The sequence below is a fragment of the Cervus canadensis genome, chromosome 28, assembly GCF_019320065.1.
Source record: "Cervus canadensis isolate Bull #8, Minnesota chromosome 28, ASM1932006v1, whole genome shotgun sequence".
In the NCBI taxonomy this organism is placed as follows: domain Eukaryota; kingdom Metazoa; phylum Chordata; class Mammalia; order Artiodactyla; family Cervidae; genus Cervus; species Cervus canadensis.
This window is the reverse complement of record NC_057413.1, coordinates 40,287,353-40,308,834: the sequence shown is the minus strand read 5'-3', so window position 1 is coordinate 40,308,834 and position 21,482 is coordinate 40,287,353. Positions and strand designations below refer to the sequence as shown.

The 21,482-nt window shown below is 42.7% G+C and overlaps 2 non-coding genes across 2 annotated transcripts; one reads left to right on the top strand and one right to left on the bottom strand.

Moving 5' to 3' along the window:
- The first annotated feature begins 75 nt into the window (after nucleotides 1-75).
- On the top strand, nucleotides 76-138 carry LOC122430203. The gene has a single exon (XR_006266282.1). It is a non-coding gene; the product is annotated as a U7 small nuclear RNA (small nuclear RNA).
- A 6,102-nt stretch (nucleotides 139-6,240) lies between these two features.
- On the bottom strand, nucleotides 6,241-6,373 carry LOC122430208. Its single transcript, XR_006266287.1, has one exon. It is a non-coding gene; the product is annotated as a small nucleolar RNA SNORA70 (small nucleolar RNA).
- Nucleotides 6,374-21,482: the final 15,109 nt, after the last annotated feature.

The window sequence follows — 21,482 nt, the reverse complement described above, 5'->3', positions numbered from 1 at the left end:
TGCAGTGTGCATACTAAGCCCTCCACAAGTGAAAGTTATCTTTACATAGGAGGAAACTATTAGACGTCACTTGTCCAGTGTTACAACTCTTTTAGAAATTGTCTAGCAGGTTTTTCTGGTACACACTGGAAAACAAAAAACAAAAAAAGTCCCTTGTCCAGGGAATTCCCTGGTGGCCTAGTGGTTAGGATTCTGGGCTTTCACTGCCATGGCCCTGGTTCAATTGCTGGTAGGGGAACTGAGCCAAGCATCTGGCAAAAAAAAAAAGGTTGTCCATAGGTATAACCTGTTCTAGTAACAGGGCCAAACTTTCTGCCTGGTGTATCAGACTCGGAAATGACTTGACCCTTCTTTCAGAAAACGGAAATAGTGTTAGGAACTGGAAGGAGAAGCTCTTGCTGCTTTTGCTCCATAGTCATCAATGGTGCAGTTGCAACCAAAATAATTATAATTGTTGCTTTATTTGAAAGTTGACTATGTCCTAAGTGCTTTTGTTGACTGAAAAAAAACACAGCCTTAAAATTGGGAGTTATGTTTTATTTATTGGACAAAACTGAGAGCTTTAACCCAGGAGACAGCCTCTGAGGGACTGCTTGGAAGAAGTAAGGGAGAAGCCAGAATATATAGGAGTTTTGCAAAGAAAAATCGAAAGTAATTAAAGAAAACCAGACACCTCAAGTTAATGAATTTATCACTTTTCTATGTATGGGAAGAGGCAAGAGTCTGGACATGCTGAAATTATTCCTCTGATACGCATCTTAACTATCTAGGGCCAGTAGCCTGCCTTCCTCTACCCTGAAACCACTCAGTGTTCACACTGAGAGTGCCTACAGTGGCTGCTGGCTTGATGGCGCTTCTTTTGTTTGTTGATATGGCAAGCAACATTTTTCATTCACAGTTTAAATGTATTACTTATTTAATCTATTCAACAACACTGTTATTCATATTTCAGATGAGGAAACTGAGCTTTAACAAGGTTAAATATACCACAAAAATTATTTTCTGGTCTTTAAAGTTAACTGCTCAGTGAAGTTGTCAGGCTTTCACCACCCCTAGTACAGTGCTTCATTTTACCATCATTAGTGTGGAACAATCAACTATTATGTGTTTCCTGATCAGAGGCTAACATTAATAGACACCATCAACTATTATATAATTTTACCAAAAATACTTAACCTGGGTCTAATAAAGTATGTAGTAGGATAGGCAAGAGGATCTAAAGTAAAGCAAAAGGCAGTGAACAGATTCAGAAGGTGGTACATTCTGTATAGAACAACTGGCCTTTTTAAGTTAAAAAATAGTGTCTTTCTACATTAAAATATTTTTGAGAGACATAGCAACCAGATGTAGTGTGTGGTCCAGGGTTAGATCTTAGTTTGGCCAAACCAGCTAGAAAGAACATTTTGGGGAAACTGTCTAGGCCTTAATGTTACAGTGCTACTAACCCACCTTCATCCAAACAGCCTGAGTTGATTATTCTTGAAGGGAAAGATTCATGAGTTATGTTTTGATTTTCTTCCTCCTTCCTCTCTGTCCTGATCCTGGGCCAGTTCTACCCTCAAATCCATTCCTGCTCATCCTCAGCTCTTTTCAGCGTGGCAGTGGGGGGCTGACCACATAAGGAAAGGCTACATGTCCTGGACTCCTGGGCTGACTGGGCACCACACTGAGTTGCTGGGCCCCATCAATGGTAGACACTTCTGGAGATGGGCTGGATCAAGGAAGAAGCCAGAGTATCCCCACCCTCATCCTGTCCCCAAACTAAAGGATCCATCCCCACCCCCAAACCTCAAGCTCTCTCCTCCTATCTCTTTGGCTCCAACTTTTAGCAGATGATCCCAGCCCCATGACTCCATGACCTTCTGCCTCTCAGTTTAAGGGTGGCAGTAACTGCTTGCTATTGCTCATCTTTGGTTACTTCACTGTTCTCTGTTTCCCTTTTTATCCCTGCCAACATCTACCTAAACTAATTCTCAGTTTTAAATACTTAGAGTTGGGACTTGCCTGCTGTTCCAGTGGTTAAGAATTCACCTTCCAATGCAGAAGGCACGGGTTCGATCCCTGGTGGGGGAACTGAGATTCCACATGCAGTGAAGCCTGCGTGCCACACTGGAGAGCTCGGGCGCCACAGCTGCTGAGCCCCCGTGCTCCAGAACTCACACACCGAAACCAAGACCCGACACAGCAAACAAGTCATACCCAGAAGATCAATGCTTAGAGTGACCTCTTTCAGAACTCAGAGAATGACCTTACTGTGGAGTCCTGTCCCAAGATCACAGGTCTGAGGCCTTGTACCAAAGCCACAGATATGGGCCCCATCTCCAAGGTCACTTACAGAACTGACTGAACCCCACTGTAACCATTGCCAAAAGCGCCCCTGATCCTTAATGGCCAGCTCCTTGACCCCGTATTAGGCAAAAATGCCTATCCCAGTACTCACCCTGTGGCACCCTAACCTAATGCTACCCTTCCAGTTGGAACTTTCTTTGTCTTGAGACTATAAAAATTGGCTTCCAACCCAAGAAAAGCATTGACTCTCCCTTGAGCCGGCCCACTGTCCTTACAGTGTCCCTTCGACTCTCCCTGGTCTGTCAGGAGGTCGGCCCACTGTGCTCAAAGTACCCAGGTTATCTCCATTCTTTGCTTTCAATAAGCTCACTCCTTTCTGAGTTACTCTGTGTCTGGAAATTCTTTTCCACTATCAACCGTTAGTTCCAAGGGGTTATCTCCCTCACAGCTTGCCTATGGCCCTATTATCTTATAAAGGGCTGCTTTTCACACTTTTAGAGCTCATTTGTTACCCTCATTCCCCTAGATCTTTGAGGAAAATTCCAAGTGAGCTTGAAATGTGCTTGAACTCTTTGTGTGATATTTTTTAAAAACTCACAATGTTTGCAAACTACTTTATAATACATCCATGGTTTTCGATTTTTCTTAAGTTTATTTCACACTTAAAATGAATTTTACTTATTTAATTTTGAATAGGTAATAACACAAATGTGCAAGTTAGTCGCTCAGTCATGTTCGACTCTTGGCACTTCCATGGACTGTAGCCTGCCACGCTCCTCTGTCCATGGAATTCTCCAAGCAAGAGCACTGGAGTGGGTTTCCATTTCCTTCTCCAAGGGATGTTCCCAACACAGGGATTGAACCTGGGTCTCCTGCATTGCAGGCAAATTCTTTACCGTTTGAGCCACCATATGATGTGAAATTAGAAAACCACAAAAGAGTATACTCCCCAGGCACACCCCCCTTACCAGTTTCTTGCATGTCCTTCCAGAGATAGACTATGCATGTGCAAACATAAAATATGTTTCCTGTTTCTATTTTTAAAATGCACAGTATTTCATTGTGAAGAGAACATGGCAATCCACTCCAGTATTCTTGCCCGGAGAATCATGTGGATAGGGGAGTCTAGTGGGCTGCAGCCCATGGGGCTGCAAAGAGTTGAACGTGAATGAAGTGACTGAGCACAGACATAGTATTTCATGTATGAATGTACCTCAATTTATTAAATCCTCTATTGATGAACATTTTATTTTCTTGGACTCCAAAATCACTGCAGACAGTGACTGCAGCCATGAAATTAAAAGACGCCTCCTCCTTGGAAGGAAAGCTATGACAAACCTAGACAGCATATTAAAAAGCAGAGACATCATTTTGCCAACAAAAGTCCATATAGTCAAAGCTATGGTTTCTCCAGTGGTCATGTACGGATGTGACAGCTGGACCATAAAGAAGGCTGAGCACTGAAGAATGGATGCTTTCGAATTGCAGTGCAGGAGAAGACTCTTGAGAGTCCCTTGGACTGCAGGGAGATCAAACCAGTCAATCCTAAAGGAAATCAGCCCTGAATATGCATTGGAAAGACTAATGCTGAAGCTGAAGCTCCAATACTTTGACCACCTGATGTGAAGAGCTGTCTCATTGGAAAAGACTCTGATGCTGGGAGAGATTATAGGCAATAGAAGAAGGGGGTGGCAGAGGATGAGATGGTTAGATAGCGTCACTGACTCAATGGGCATGAACTCCAGGAGACAGTGAAGGACAGAGGGACCTGGCATAGTACAGTCCATGAGGTCACAAAGGGTCAAATATAACTTTGTGACTGAATAACAACAACAAATTGATAAACATAAATTGTTTCCTGTCTGGCTATTACAGGATGCTGCCATACATGGTTAAATGCTACATATCCAAGTATATTTGTAGGGTAAATTTCTCGAACTGGAATTATTGGGTTAAGGAGCCTTCCTTTTACAAGTTTGAACTCTAAAGCCCACATGCTCTAGAGCTTGTTCTCTACTACAAGAGAAGCCACTGTGATGAGAAGCCTGCAGACCATAACGAAGGGCGGCCCCCACTCGCCACAACTAGAGAAAGCCCACATGCAACAACCAAGACCCAGTACAGCCTTAAATAAATGAATAACAGGGCCACTCAAACTGCAGGGAGTGAGGGAGGAAGATTCAAAGAGTTGGGGAAACACTTTTTTCAAAGAAGTACAAGGAAGCATTCTGGGCCAAAAATGGTATGTATAGCTGCCACTGTTAGTCATATCTAGGCCAGTTTGCAAAGCCCACATGGAAGAAATGCCAATTTAAGATGGTAATTTCCACTTTCACTACCAGAGGACTAGAGTCATTAGTAACTTAGCAACCTATACCTCCCCTCCCCTCTCTCCCACTCCCATGCTAAGCCACAGTAGGTAATATTCAGTTATTCAATATTTATTCAAGAAACATTCAGTGAGCACCCACGTGGTGTTCAGGTCTGTATTGTCCACTATCAACAAGGAAATAAATAACACACTGTGCCACCATCAAGTTTAAAATAGGGGATAAGACTTCAACATGTAATTATAGCATTATATGGTATATGAATATTCATGCAGAAGTAGTATGGTGTAGTGGTAATGAACACAACTTCTAAATCCAAATTGCTTATTGCTTTGACTTTGGGGAAGTTGCTTGACCTTTCTTTGTCTCCATTTCTTCATCTGTAAAATGGGGACAGTAATAGTACTTACTTCATAGGGTTATGGCTGTGAGGAGTGAATGAGATAATTTTCATAAAGCACTGAGTACGTGGTAAGCCTACAGCAATTGATGGACAGTGCTGGCGCTGTCAGTAATAAGAAAGGGTACTAAAACCTCAGAGCTCATGAATTCCACATCCAGAAATCCTTCCAGGCCACTTCTGAGTCACAGAAGAGATGACCCGTGGAACTCAGAGGTATTTTCCCTCTCCCTCCAGTGAGGGACCTCAACTTTACCTTGCAACCCTCACTGGCTGCTGAGTCTCCTACTAAGCACTCTTCACAACCTGCAATTCTTTGTTCCACTGCCAGACCCCAGGGCCCCGAAGCACAGGGGAAAGAGAGAACCCTGGAGGTGGACTTGCCTGTGCACTTTGAGCTGTACGTCCATAGACGCCTCACTGGGGAAGGTCTACCCTTGTGACCTTGCCCCTTAACTTCTCTTTGAACTGAGACCTCATTACAGTTAAGTGGACTCAGAAAGCTACAACTTGATTTCTTTTTTTGGATAGGAAAGTAGGCTTTATTGGTGGGCATGAGTAAGGAGGGGACAGCACCAAGGTTATCAGGAGTGCAGGGCCCCCAATCTGTCCAGGGGGCCATGATTAGGGATGTATTTGACCCCACAGCCATCTGGGATGAGCCACTTTTCTGCCATGTTTTCAAATTCATCCCCATTACATTTAGTAAGTCCCCACTTCTTAGAGATTCGGGTCTTCTGGCAATCAGGGAATTTGAACTTGGCCTAAGGAGATCAAACCAGTCAATCCTAAAGGAAATCAGTCCTGAATATTCATTGGAAGGACTGATGCTGAAGCTGAAACTCCAATACTTTGGCCACCTGATGCAAAGAACTGACTCTTTGGAAAAGACCCTGATGTTGGGAAAGATTGAAGACAGGAGGAGAAGAGGATGACAGAGGATGAGATGGTTGGATGACATCACCAACTCGATAGACATGAGTCTGAGCAAGCTCTGGGGGTTGGTAATGGCCAGGGAAACCTGGCATGCTGCAGTCCATGGGGTGGCAAAGAGTCAGACATGACTGAGCGACTGAACTGACTGTGGAGGGCGTCAGTCACATGCTGCTTGTTCTGCAGCTTGGTGGGGGTGGACATTATGATTTGGCCAATGTGGACCCTGGCCACTGTGCCCCAAGCTTTCCAAAGGCACCACACTCACCTTCCTGGAGCCTGATTACAGACAGCAGCTCATCATGAATGGCAACCCATACAGGCAACAGACTACATACACTACCAAAGAGGCTGCTGTTTGCAGCCATTGCACACCAGGACCCCATGGAGAAAAGAGCACAGTCAGCTTAATTGGCTGCAATAAAACTTGGTCTTTTATTTGGAAACAACAGCAGAACATAGGGCCCCAGTTATGGAAGTTCACAGCAGGCTCCCCAGATAGGTGTAAATACAACTGGTGGGAGGGGCAGTTTCTGAGGATCTCACCCTATCTTTAGCCCACTCTACCCTGCAAATGAAATTGTTGCAGAAAGGGAGACCCTTTCCAGGGCTCCAAAGGGAGCTCTTGTCTAACACTCGGAAATGAATTGTCCAAGGGGACACACACGCTGACAAAGCAAGAGACTTTATTGGAAAGGGGTGCCCGAGCGGAGAGCAGGAGGGTATGGGAACCCAGAGGACTGCCCTGCCACGTGGCTTGCAGTTTTGGGTTTTATAGTGACTGGATTAGTTTCCAGGTCTTCTCTGGCCAGTCACTCTGACTCAGGGTCCTTCCTGGTGGCGCACACATTGCTCAGCCAGGGTGAATACCAACAAGAAGAATTCTGGGAGGTGGTAAGACACGTAGCATCTCCTTTTGACCTTTCCCAAATTATTCTGGTTGGTGGTGGCTTGTTAGTTCCATGTTCCTTACAGGGACCTTCTATCATAAAATAACTAACACTAATGGTTACTATGGTACCTGGCCATGGTGGGCAGTTTCAGTCAGTGTGTTTCCCCTAAGAAAATCAACTAGGATATGGGCAATCTCCTGCTTTCCAAGGCCAATTAGTGGAGACAAGGTTTTTTGCCACCTATCCTGGGCAAGTGAGAACAACATTAGGACGACAGTGAGGGTGCCCACCTGCCGCCTACGGGACGGCAGCAGACCCCGTCCATCCATTGTCATCTGGCGGAGTAAGATATAAATAATTATTTACTAATTCCTCTGTAATTGTCTTGCTTCCCTCACAGTAAACAAAGATCATTTCTGAGGAATAGAAAAGCCCAAAGTCCTAGGGACCAAGAGACATGTTATTCTTTTGAACCTCTTCATTAATTGAAGGCTGTCGGACTAACAAGCCGTGGTATCAGGAAGGAGCTGGGTTGGGCTCTAACCACCAAGGCAGAAGAACGGGTTTGGCTGGGTCGTTCTGAGTAGCTCCTTATTAAAATGGGGTTATTACTCACTCATGAAATGTCCTCCCTCAGACAAATATGATATTTCCCTGTGAGCCCATTTTATTAGCACAGGAAGCCTTCACTCTGACTCGAGGGATGCCAAACTGGAAAACTGGAAGCAGAAACTTAAGTGGCCTCTTTGTGGCTTAATACCCCAGCAGAACCTGAGGTCGTGGTTCAGAGTCTCACACATACACACACCCTCCATTCTGCCACCCCTGGGCATGTTGTTTTTAGAGACTTGGCTTTGACTGGAGAAAGGGGAAGCTAATATTTACTAAGCACCTAGACTCTGTCATCACTAAACAGTGTGCTTCCATTATATTATCTGATGGGATCTGATTTTGAAGGTTTTTGGTATTAAGGAAACTCATACCCAAAGAGGTGATGTTTTCCAAACAGAACACCTACTTAATACCTGGCAAAGACAGGTATTTGAATCCTGATAGTCAGAGTCCACTATTTTCACTCTTCCCATTGAGCACACTGCCTGTGTATGTTGATTTCTTCAAATAAGTACTTCAAAGCACCAAGTATGTCAAACCCCCAGCTAGAAGGCCTTCCACATGAAAGGGACAGGTCCACTAAAAGGTGAACCTTATTGTGTGTAATTTATACTTCAGTAAACCTGATTTTTACAAAGGCGTTGAGTATAATATGTAAAAAGCTCCTATAGAACAATAATTAAAAGACCATCAACTCCATAGAAACGTACAAATAGAAACTAAATATAGGGGGGTACTCTTTTGCCCCCTTCTGATGCCTATGTCAGAAGCTTTCTCTATCTCCTTTATACTTTAATAAAACTTTATTACACACACACACACAAAAAAAAAGAAACTAAATATAAATATCCTTTAAACATAAGAAAAAATACTCATCCTCATTCATAATAAAAATTAATTCAGGGCTTCCGTGGTGGCTCAGTGGTAAAAATTCGCCTGCCAGTGCAGGAGCCATGGGTTCAATATCTCTGGGAAGATCCCACATGCTGCGGAGCAACTAAGCCCATGTACCTTACTTAACTACTGAGCCAGTGCTCTGGAGCCTGGGAGCCGCAACCGCTGAAGCCCGTGCAGCCTAGAGCCTGTGCTCCTCAACAAGGGAAGCCACTGCCGTGAGAAGCCAGTGCACCACCACGAGACAGTGGCCCCGCTCACTACAGGCAGAAAAAAGCCCCTGCAGCAACAAAGACCGAGCACAACCCAAAACAAAGAAAGAAAGAAAAATAAAGTTATAGAAATGTAATCCACTGGAGGAAGGAATGGCATGCCACCCCAGTATACTTGCTGTGAGAACCTCATGAACTGTATAAAAGGACAAAGAGATATGACACCAAAAGATGAGTCCCCCAGGTCTGACGGTGTCCAGTAAGCTACTGGGGAAGAGCGGAGGAGAACTACTAATAGTCCCAGGAAGAATGAAGCGGCTGGATCAAAGAGGAAATGACCCTCAGTTGTGGTTGTTGTCAGTTGATGAAAGTAAAATCCGATGCTGCAAAGAACAGTATTGCGTAGGAACCTGGAATGCTAGGTCCATGAATCAAGGTTAATTGGACGTGGTCAAACAGGAGATGGTAAGAATAAACATCAACATCTTAGGAATCAGTGAATTAAAATGGATGGGAATGGGTGAATTTAATTCTACTATTAAATATATTTAATATCTACGACTGTGGGCAAGAATCCCATAGAAGAAATGGAGTAATCCTCATAATCAACAAAAGAGTCTGAAATGCAATACTTTTTTGGGTTGCATTTTGGGTGCAACCTCAGAAATGACACAATGATCTTGGTTCGTTTCCAAGGCAAGCAATTCAACATCACAGTAATCCAAGTCTATACCCCTACCACCTATGCTGAAGAAACTGATCAGTTCTATGAAGACCTAGAAGACCTCCTAGAACTAACACCGAAAAGGATATTCTATTCATCACTGGGTATTGAAATGCAAAAGTAGGAAGTCAAGAGATATCTGGAGGAACAGGCCAAGTTTGGCCTTGGCAAACAAAATGAAGCAGGGCAAAGGCTAACTGAATTCTGCCAAGAGAATGCACTGGTCATAGCAAATACACTTTTTCAGCAACACAAGAGATGACTTTACACATGGACATTACCAAATGGCCAATACTGAAATCAAATTGATTACATTCTTTGTAGCCGAAGATGGAGAAGCTGTATACAGTCAGGAAAAACAAGACCTGGAGCTGACTATGACTCAGATCATCAGCTTCTCATAACAAAATTCAGGATTAAACTAAAGAAAGCAGGGAAAATCAATAGGCAAGTCGAGTATGACTTAAATAAAATCCTCTGTGAAAATTCAGTGGAGGTAGTGAATACATTCAAGGGATTAGAATTTGTAAATAGTATGCCTGAAGAACTATGGATGGAGGCCCATAATATTGTAAAGGAAGGAGCAAACAAAGCCATGCCAAAGAAAAAGAAAAGCAAGAAGGCAAAGTGGTTATCTGAGGAGACCTTAGAAATAGCTAAAGAAAGAAGAGAAGCGAAAAGCAAAGGAGAAAGGGAAAGGTGTATCCAACTAAACGAAGATTTCCAAAAAAACAGCATGAAGAGACAAAAAGGTCTTCTTCAATTAACAGTGTATGATACTAGAAGAAAACGACAGAAGGGGAAAGACTGGAGATCTCTTGAGGAAAATTGGAGATATCAAGGGAACATTTTGCCTAAAGATGGGCACAATAAAAGACATAAATGGTAGAGACTTAGTAGATGCTGGAGAAATCAAGAGTGATGGAAAGGATACATGGAAGAAATGTACAAAAAAGATCCACATGAATTGTATGACTCCAATGCTGTGGTCAGCCACCCAGGGCCAGATTTGGGGGAGAACAAAGTCAAGTGGGCCTTAGGAAGCACTGCTGTTAATAAAGTTAGTCGATGTGATGGAATTCCAGTAGAACTATTCAAAACCCTAAAGGATGATGCCATCAAGGTGTCACTTTCAATATGTCAGCAGATCTGAAAGACACAGCAGTGGCCACAGGACTGGAAAAGGTCAATCATCATTCCAATCTCCAAGAAGGGTAGTACTAAAGAATGTGCAAACCGTCAGACAATTGCACTCATCTCCCGTGCTAGTAAGGTCATGCTTAAAATCTTGCATGCTAAAAAAATAAAAATAAATAAAAAATAAAAAATCTTGCATGCTAGGCTTCAGTATTATGCGAACCAAGAACTTCCAGATATCCAAGTTGGATTTAGAAAAGGAAGAGGAATCAGAGATCAAATTGCCAATGTTCACTGGATCATAGAGAAAGCTAGGGAATTCCAAAAAAAAGCGCCTACCTCTGTTTCATTGACTACACCAAAGCCTTTGACTTTGTGAAACATAATAAACTGTGGAAAGGTCTTAAATAGATGGGAATACAAGACCATCTTACCTGTCTCCTGAGGAATCTGTATGTGGGTCAAGAAGCAACAGTGAGAACCCTACATGGAACAACTGATTGGTTCAAGATTGAGAAAGGAATACGACAGGGCTGTCTGGTGTCACCATGTTTGTTTAATCTGCACGCTGAGCACATGGTGAGAAATGCTGGGCTGGATGAGTTGCAAGTTGGAATCAAGGTAAGTGGGAGAAACATCAACAACCTTAGATATGCAGATGATACCACTCTAATGGCAGAAAGCAAAGAGAAACTAAAGAGCCTCTTGATGAGGGTGAAGAAAGAGAGTGAAAAAGCCAGCTTAAAATGGAATATTAAAAAACTAAGATCATGGCATCCGGCCCCATTACTTCATGGCAAATAGAGGGGGAAAAGGTGGAAGTAGTGACATATTTCCTCTTCTTGGGCTTTGAAATCACTGCGGATGGTGACTGCAGCCATGAAATCAGAAGACATTTGCTTCTGGGCAGAAAAGCTTTAACAAACCTAGACAGTGTGATGAAAAGCAGAGATATTACTCTGCTGACAAGTGTCCATATAATAAAGGCTATGATTTTCCCAGTGGTCACATAAACAGTTCTGAGAGCTGGACCACAAAGAAGGCAGTCTTGAAGAATTGATGCCTTTGAACTATGGTGCTGGAGAAGACTCCTGAGAGTCCCTTGGACAGCAAGGAGATCAAACCAGTCAATTTTAAGGGAAATCAACCCTGAATACTCATTGGAAGGACTGATGCTGAAGTTGAAACTCCAGTATTTGGGTAATCTGATCTGAAAGCTGACTCACTGGAAAAGTCCCTGATGCTGGGAAAGATTGAGGGCAAAAGGAGAAGAAGGCATCAGAAGATGAGAAGGCATCACTGAAGCAATGGACGTGAACTTGGACAAACTTCGGGAGATGGTGAAGGACAGTGAAGCCTGGAGTTCTGCAGTCCACGGGGTTGCAGAGTCGGACATGACTGGGCAACTGAACACCAACAACAAAATCATATAAAAAATTTTTTAATTAATCCAAATCAAGTGTCACTCTGATACCTTTTATTACTTGTTGATTTGTAAAAACCCAAGTGATGGAAAACTCTTAGCTTAGGCATGAATATGGGTAAATAGGAACTATCATACCTTGTGCTGTGCTTGGTCACATAGTCGTGTCTGACTGTTTGTGACCCCATGGACAGTAGCTCACTAGGCTCCTCTGTCCCTTGGGATTCTCCAGACAAGAATACTGGACTGGGTTGCCATGCCCTCCTGAAGGGGATCTTCCCAACCAGTATATAGAAATTGAAACAATAGCTACTGAGGGCAATTTGGCAGTGTCTACCATAATCCCATATGTATATACTCTTTCATACAGCATAGGAATTTATCCAACAGTTATAGTTACAGGTGTGCAAAAAGATGTATATACAAGGTTTTTCACTGAAGCAGTATTTGAAAGAAAGAGCAAAAATCTGAAAAGTTAAATGTCCATCAACAAGGCCCTGGTTAGATAAATCGTTGGACATCATAGTGGCATACTATGCAGCTATAGAAAAGAATGAGAAGTATCTTTGTGTGATATGAAAGGAAGTGATATGGAAAACTCTCCAAGACATATTATTGTTTGAAAAAAAGCAAGATACTAAAAATAAAAATAAGAAAAATAAAGAAAAACTAATAAAAAAATTTAAAAACAAAAAGAAAAAAGCAAGATACTGAACTGTGTTTATAGTAGGTAGCATTTCTATAAAAAAGGAGAGAGAGCCTAATGTATTTATATTATCTTATAAATGCATTTTTAAAATCTCTTAGAGGAGATGCAAGAAACTAGTAAGAGTGGTTGTCTTTTGTGAAATGTAAAGGTGGGAAAGATAATTTCACTATACTTTTTCAAAATTTTGAAGTTTGAAACATAATGAATTTTTTAAATTAAATATGATTTTTAAAAAGAAAAGAAAACAATGTAGTGGGAGAACTGCCCTGTGGGACCATCTCCAGAACCACGCCCTAGAAACAGCTTCCTTCAGCAGATTCTTCATTCGAAAAAGTGACTCATGACATGCAGCCTCCAGAACTGGTTCACCAATGAACTCACTCCCCTAAATCCTCGCAATTGTGAGAAGGGGTGGATCTGCTCAGATCTCAAAGTGATTCAATCTGGTTGACTCTAACCTAGGCTCCACCCTCTAACCTAAACTCCATAATCTACATGTGAAACTCATTCAACTTGAGAAAAGAACTTTTCGTCCTGAGATTTTAGTCCTAAGAAATCCTCTTTTTCCTTACCCCTTGGATGTCCTTTAAAATCCTTCATTTGCTCAGCAAAGAAATCTGTTTGGCAACTGACCTTGTGAGTTTAAAGAAGGGGAAAAAAAAGTATTCATTTGATTCCAGCACTAATTTAAAGTCCCTGAGATTCACACCCTAGAAATAGGCAGAGATTTCTTCAGACATGAAAAACAAATAGCCCGGGACTTCCTTGGTGGCGCATTGGGTAAGAATCAGCCTGCCAATGCAGGGGACAATGATTTGATCTGTGGTCTAGGAAGATCCCACATCCCATGTGGCAACTAACCCCGTGTGCCAAAACTTCTGAGCCCACGTTCTACAGCCTGCATACCCAGCTCCTGAGCCAGAGTGCTCCAATGACCGAAGCCCTTGCACCAGGAGCCTCTGCTCTGCAACATGAGAAGTCACTGCAATGAGAAGCCCGTGCGCCGCAGTGAAGAGTAGCCCCTGCTTGCGGCAACTAGAGAAAGCCCTCGTGCGGCAATGGAGATCCAGTGCAACTAAAAACAAATAATTAAAGAAAAGAAAACAAATATCCATTTAAAAACGGGATAGAAAATTCCCTGGAGGTCCAGTGGAGACTTTGCTCTCACTGCCAAGGGCCTGTGTTCAATCCCTGACTAGAGAACTAAACTCCCACACGCCTTGGGGTGTGGCCAAGAAATGGATAGACTTCACCAGAATTTAAAACTTCTGCTCTTGATAAGACATAGTTAAGAAAATGAACAGGAAATCCATAGACTAGGAGAATATATTCATAAAACGTTTATTTCACAAATGACTAGTATCAAGAATGTATTTTAAAACTCTAACATGAATGGAAAGAGTAACATGGAAACTTACATTACCATTTGTAGAGTAGATAGCCAACGGTAATTTGCTATGTGTCTCAGGGAACTCAAACAGGGCCTCTGTATCAACCTAGAGGGCTGGAATGAGGAGGGAGATGGGAGGGAGTTTCAAGAGGGAGAGAATATATGTATACCTATGGCTGATTCATGTTGAGGTTTGACAGAAAACAAAATTCTATAAAGCAATTATCCCTCAATTACAAAAAAAAACTCTTACAGATCAATAAGAAAAAGACCAAAAATTTTTTAATGAGCAAAAAACTTGGATGTTCACAAAAGAAAATATAAAAAATGCTGATAATCTCATTAAAAAGTGCTCAAAAATTTACTCACTAAAGAAATGCAATTTAAAACCACGAGACGCCATCAAAACCCCACTATAATGGTTAAAATTAAAAAGACTGAGAATACCAAATGTTGGCTAGGATGGAGTGACTAGAATCTTATATATTGATGGCAGGAGTGAGAAATGGTACAACTACTCTGGGAAAATATTCAGTGGTTTCTTATAAACATACATCTACTCTATGACCCAAGAATTCCAAACCTAAGCAATCACTCAAGGGAAATGAAACCTATGTCCATACAAAGACTTGACCAAGAGAGTTCAAAGACGTTTTAATTCATAATAACCTCAAGTTGAAAACAACCCAAACATCCATTCCAGTAGAGTAGTTAAATTCATACAATGGAAAGTTAGTCAATAATAAAAAGGAACTAACTACTGAAATGCACAACAATGTAAATGAACTTTATGGATACAAACTTTATGTTGAACAAAAGAAACCAGACCCAACAGAGTATGTGCAATTTGTTTCAATTATAGGAAGATCTAGAACAGGCAAAACTAATCTATGGTGGTTAAAATGAAAAATGTGGTTGTCTCTGGAGATGTCAGGTTGCTAAGGCAATGGAACTGTTCTATATTTTGATAGGAGTGCAAGATACATAAATGGATGTATTTGTCAAAATTCATCAAATTTTGCACTTCAGATTTGTGTGTCTCGTTGTCCCGCCCTCCCCCCCCCCAAAAAAAAAAAACCTATAAATAAATATTGACCTATACTTGGTAGATTAGGCTTCAGTAACATAAATATATGGGCTTCCCTGGTGGCTCAGATGGTAAAGAATGTGCCTGCAATGCAGGAGACCTGGGTTCGATCCCTGGGTTGGGAAGATCTCCTGGAGAAGGGAATGGCTTCCCACTCAAGTATTCTTGCCTGTAAAAAACCCATGATGGGGGAGCCTGATGGGCTACAGTCCATGGGGGTCACAAAAAGTCAGACACGACTGAGTGACTAAGCACAGCACAGCACTATATATATAATATGCTATATGTAATATATGAAAGTAGTGGGAATCATTTATATCACAGTTGCACAAAGGGAGTTACAAAAATGGAGAGGGAGAACATTCCATGTGAAGGTTGGTTAAATTTGGAGATATCAGTATGAACTCACAGGTTCAAATAAACGTCCTGACTTTGTCCACTGAGAAAGCCTAGAGGAGGAATGGCATACCAGTTGTTATGAGCACACGTAGCAAGCAGACCTTGATTCCAAATGCCATTCTCCAACAAGGGGCACCGGGATTTCTTGGCTAACAGACTTCTGCAAAGAATGTATAAGGTAAACCTAAAATATCTTCTTGTGCCAGAAAGTGAGAAAGAGTTCAAAGAACACTGGGAATTTATCAAAAGATTTTATCAAGTCTATCAAATTTGCCAAAAATTTATCAAATCCATCTGATTTTATCAAATTTATCGAAAGAACACAGAAGCCAACCTTCAGGACCTCCCACTGGCTAAATGGAGAACAATCTGAGCATCAGAAATCTCTCTTTTATTATTATTACTTTGAGGGACTTCCCAGGTGTGGTTTGGTCCCTGGGTCAGGAAGATGCTCTGGAGAAGAGAATGGAAACCCATTCCAGTATTCATGCCTGGAAAATCCCATGGATAGAGGAGCCTGACAAGCTACAGTCCACGGGGTCACGAGAGTCGGACAGGACTTAGCGACTAAACCACCACCAGTGGTTAAGAATCTGCCTTCCAATGCAGGCGATGGTGATTTGATCCCTGATCAGGGAGTGAAGATCTCACACACCATGGGGCTACTAAACCCTTGAGCCGCAACTGCACCCAGCTCTGGCTCTGCCATACTAACTATGTCCTAACTATGTAAACTTGAGCAGTTTATTTAAAATCCTAGGTTTCCTTATTCATTAAAGAGACAGCCACACCACCTAGGGCTGTTGTAGTAAATGAAGCGCACAGTGTACATGACGTGTTCAGCATAGTGCCCGGCTCACAGTAAACCATAAATGCTTATTCTTCATAGCAATTAACTTCCAATGTCTCTTATCATGCTAGTTCTATTAATTCCCTGCCTAGTGGTGGGGATTATTCATACCAAACCTTTCCATGTGCTGCCCATTTGCCCTTTGCTCTCTGCCCTAAGTGTAATGTAGATTTGTTTCCTCAGAAAGATCAAGGCCTTGGAGCCCGGCCCAGTAGGCAGGATGTAACATGAAGAGCAATTGGTTACAAAGTGTCATTTTGCAAGATATACCTGAAGGCAGAGGCCTGGGGCAGTGCTGGCATCCTGAGCCTCCTGGGGTTGCCCTGAGCCCCCCCCCCGGAGATGGCCCTCTCATAACAACAGGTGCTGGTACACTTCCAACAAAGCTGGCTAAGAAGTCTATTCTCTACTCTGGAATTTAGAGGGAAGAAGAAGTGGCGTCCAGGGGAGGTCAGATATAACAGCTGTCTAGAGCTCACAACTGTTGCCACACTCAAGGCCATGGTACTTTAAGGTGGTCCAGCTAAGGCCTATCCAAAAAGGCCCAGCTAGGGGACCCTCCGGGCCTCCTGGTTACATGGAAAACAGAACACTAGGACTATGAACAGGTGTGGAGTGGACTCCTCCAAAGAATCACACATGACCATTTCTTTTCTGCTCAAAAGAAACAGTCTGGAAGTGGACATCTGGCCCCAAAATTTGGGACCTGCTTCTTGCATAGACCTTTCTCCATTTCCTACACACAACCAAATCATCTTTTGTCCCACCAGCACAGAGGGTGGTTTCATCTTCCAGTCTGTGACCAGAGTCAGGAAATTTAGCAAGTTTAGTTAACAATGTAATTTGTGATCCTGTAGGGAAATTAATCTTCTTTTGGGTTAGTAGATGTCTAAATTATCTTGGTTTTTACAAACTAGTAGATTTGAAACACAGTAAAAACTCAAGACTCCAGATCAAAATTTGAACCCACTTGAAACAGATGGCAACTTTTACTGAAGCCTTCGGTCCACCTTGCAACTTTTGCTCCTTCTTGTGAGAAGTCATCCCAGCATTTCTGGTGGTGATGGGTAACCCCTGGACTTCTCTGCGGCTCAACTCATGGTTAGTGGATTCAGAGCTCCTCTCTCCTCCATGCCAGACCAAAGTCCAATCAGCCTGCTGCCAGGATCAATGTTAGGCTCTGCGTAACTGTGCGGTTTGCTGACTAACTCCGGAACTCTGAACTTTACCTGTCTCAATCTACAGTCCGGGTCCATTTCCCCATTACGTTAGTCATCTCTGACTTGGCTCCTTTCTGCTAACTGTCAGATCTTGGGATGTCCTATTTTCTTACTACTTATCATCCTTCAGTGGCCCCAGAATTTCTGTAATACAAGTTCTTAGAAGTAGCAGTCTCTCAAAAGTGGTTAGGCAAGTCTCCGTTCTTGTACAATTCTAGGGGCATCCCTTACTCTATCTTTCACGTAAATGATACTTCTTCAGAGAGATGAAACTCAAGGACTCTGATATTAGGAAATTGCTGTGAAGTTGCATTTCCCTAGAACTCTTTCTTCTTATTTGTGTGTGCTAAGTTGCTTTAATTGCACCCAGCTCTTTACTACCTTATGGACTGTATCCCGCCAGGCTCCTCTGTCCATGGGATTCTCCAGGCAAGAATACTGAGGTGGGTTGCCCCCTTCCAGGGGATCTTCCTGACCCAGGGATTGAACCCACGTCTCCTGCAGCTCCTGCATTGCAGGCGGATTCTTTACCGCTGAGCCACTGGGAAAGCCTAAACTGTGTGTTTATTCAGAGAGGTTGATGGGTGGGGAGGCTAAAATTCTCCCCAAGTCATCTCTTGGTGCTGCCACTACCACCCATGACCAGATAGGAAAATAAATGTGGGAAGAAAATTTGAAATCAAAGGTTGTGGTAGAAGTTTGCATTACCACCAACACTTTCAGAAGGGTCATAAAGTGACAATGCAGAAGTGAGACTTAAGTGAAAACAGAAATGGTAAGAAGGGAATTCCCTGGTGGTGGTCCAGCAGTTAGAACTTGTATTTCACGCCAAGGGCCAGGGGTTCAGTCCCTGGTTGGGGAACTAAGATCCCATGAGTCGTGCAGCTTGGGAAAAAAAAAAATAAATAAGAAAAAAAGGGAAAGAATTTGTCAGAAGCAAACCTACCTGTAAAGACTCTTTTTTTTTTTTTCTGTAAAGACTCTTAATCCTCTCTGTTGATTAGGAGGATGGCTCATGAAAGTCTGTCAGTTAAAAGGCTTTTCTGGAAGAAGAAGGCGTCAAGGGACCATGAGTCAGGTGACTTGAACTTCTAAATCCTCCAACTTCCAGTTACTGAACCCTGTGGGAATTGCTTCCCTTTCCTGGGGGTCTCCTGGTCTGGAGAAGAGGATCAGTGACCAGCTCACCTCACAGGTTGTTGTGAAGCTTGAGGCTCAGGTAAGATAACAATGTGAGAGTGTAGTGAAGGGTTTGGTTTGCTTCATATTGTAAGTTTCAATTTACCTAAAAACCTCTGGGCTTCTTGGGATTTCCTTTAGAAAGTTTAGGGAACCTGACAATCATTTCAAATACAAATTGTTTTTGTAAACTCCCCTTCTTCCCAGATATAGCTGTGTCCAGAATGACCTTAAAGTCCCCCTTTATAATGCAAATAACCCTTGGGGGTATTTCCAGGTAGCACTTTGAAGGGAAAACAAAGTATTAGTCGCTCTGTCATGTCTGACTTTTTGCAAACCCCTTGGACAGTAGCCCGCCAGGCTCCTCTGTCATGGGATTCTCCAGGCAAGAACACTGGAGTGGGTAGCCATTTCCTTCTCCCAGGGATCTTCCCAACCCAGGGATCAAACCTGGGTCTCCTGCATGGCAGGCAGATTCTTTACCATCTGAGCCATCAGGGAAGCCCAGTTGTCTATAAACGCTTCAGCTCAGCTCAGGATTGAGATGTGGGATGTTTCCCTAGAAGGAAGGCAGGACCACTTAGAGGTTCAGAGGTCTGATAGCAGATGAGCTGCAGGGAAAATCCAGGCAGAGCTGGCCATTCTTTAACAATTTTGTTAAATGTGCTGATTCCTATCGAAAGGGTTGAAATCACTTATTTTTCTCTCTGTTAAATGTCTCTATTTGTAAATGTACATGTATAAATTATATCTAGTCCAGTCCCTTAATGGACAAACCACAGATGGCTAGATTGGAGTTGGAATCTGAGGTTTGCCAAGGGGGGAGTGGCGGTTAGTGCTATGTCAGCCCCCTAGTTCAAGTACGAGAAATAAAATATGAAAGGACAAGGAAAACATTGAATCTTTTCAGGAGAAAAGTTCAGAATTCTCCTTCATTGTCCTTCTCTACTGGAGAGTAAGTCTGGCCTTTTTTTTTTTTTTTGGCCACGCCTCTTGCAACATGCAGGATCTTAGTTCTCTGACAAGGGATGCAATCCGTGCCCCCACGAAGTGGAAGGATAGAATCTTAACTGCTGGACCACCAGGGAAGTCCCTGGTCATCTTTTATGGACTGATTTTTCAAGTTCTTAACATTTACCATCTGAACACTGAATGAATAGCTTTCTTCTTGTTGCTCTGATAATTGGGCGTGTTTTTTTTTTTTGGCTGTGCCCTGTTGTTGCTCAGTCGTGTCTGACTGTTTGTGACCCCATGGACTGCAGCACGCCAGGCTTCCCTGTCCTTCACCATCTCCCGGAATTTGCTCAAGCTCATGTCCATTGAGTCAGTGATGCCATCCAATCATCTTGTCTTCTGTCATCCGTCCCCTTCTCCTCCTGCCTTCAATCTTCCCCCACATCAGGATCTTTTCCAGTGAGTCAGTTCTTCGCATTAGGTGGCCAAAATATTAGAGCTCCGGCTTCAGCATCAGTCCTTCCAATGAATATTCAGGGTTGATTTCCTTTAGGATTGATTGATTTGATCTCCTTGCTGTCCAAGGGGGTCTCAAGAGTGTTCTCCAGCACCTCAGTTTGAAGGCATTTATTCATGGCTGCATCATGCCACTCACCAAATCTCAGTTCCCTGACCAGGGATCGAACCCATGCCCCTGCAGTAAAAGCACTGAGTCCTAACCACTGCACCACCAGACAAGTCCGTGACACTTTATACATATATGTATGCATGTGTATGTATGTATGTATATGTGTGTATGCATATGTGGTTATATGTGTATGTATGTATATATGTGTGTATGTACATATGTGTGTATATATTTATGTGTGCATATATGTATATATGTGCATGTATATATGTATACATGCGTGTGTATATATGTATATGTATGTGTGTATATATGTGTATGTGTGTATGTGTGTGTATGTATACATGTATATATGTATGTATATGTGTGTGTGTGTGTGTGTATATATGTGTATGTATGTATATATGTATAAAGTGTCATATATATGTGTTGTTGTTGTTATTTAGTTGTTAAGTCACATTCGACTCTTTTGCGACCCCAGGGACTGTAGCCCACCAGGCTCCTTTGTCCGTGGGATTTCCCAGACAAGAATACTGGACTACCGTTTCTTCTCTAGGGGTTCTTCCCAACCCAGAAACCAAACCTGCATCTCCTGCATTGCAGGAGCTGGCTCAGTGGTAAAGAATCCTCCTGCAACTCAGGAGTCACGGGGTATGTGGGTTTGATCCCTGGGTCGGGAAGATCTTATAGAGGGGGGCATGGCAACTCACTCCAGTATTCTTGCCTGAAGAATCCCATGGACAGAGGAGCTTGGCGGGCTCTTCTTGCAGAGCACAGGCTTTAGGGCAAGTGGGCTTCCGCACTTGTGGCGCCTGGGCTTAATTGCTCTGTGGCATGTGGGATATTCTCGGATCAGGGATGAAACCTGTGTCCTGCATTAGCAGACAGATTCTTTATCACTGAGCCACCCGGGAAGCCCTAAATTTATATTTTATATAAATATCAGTTTCTTTTGATTGAGACTCTTTTGAGAAATCTGCCATAGTTTTAGTATCTTAGGCTCCAGTCTGCTCCGAGCTCCATGGCCATAGGAAAGTCACTCCAAGTCTCTCTGCCCTTGAATCCTGAATGTCTGAGGATAACAGAGGCTGTTGCTATGTGTCTTTTCCTTCTCAAAAGGAAGGAAAGTGACTCAGTCAGTTTTGACTGACTCACTTGTCATCCAACTGACCTCTTAGGTCAGAATAAACAAAAATCTTTGGGGAGCTGTCCCATGGAA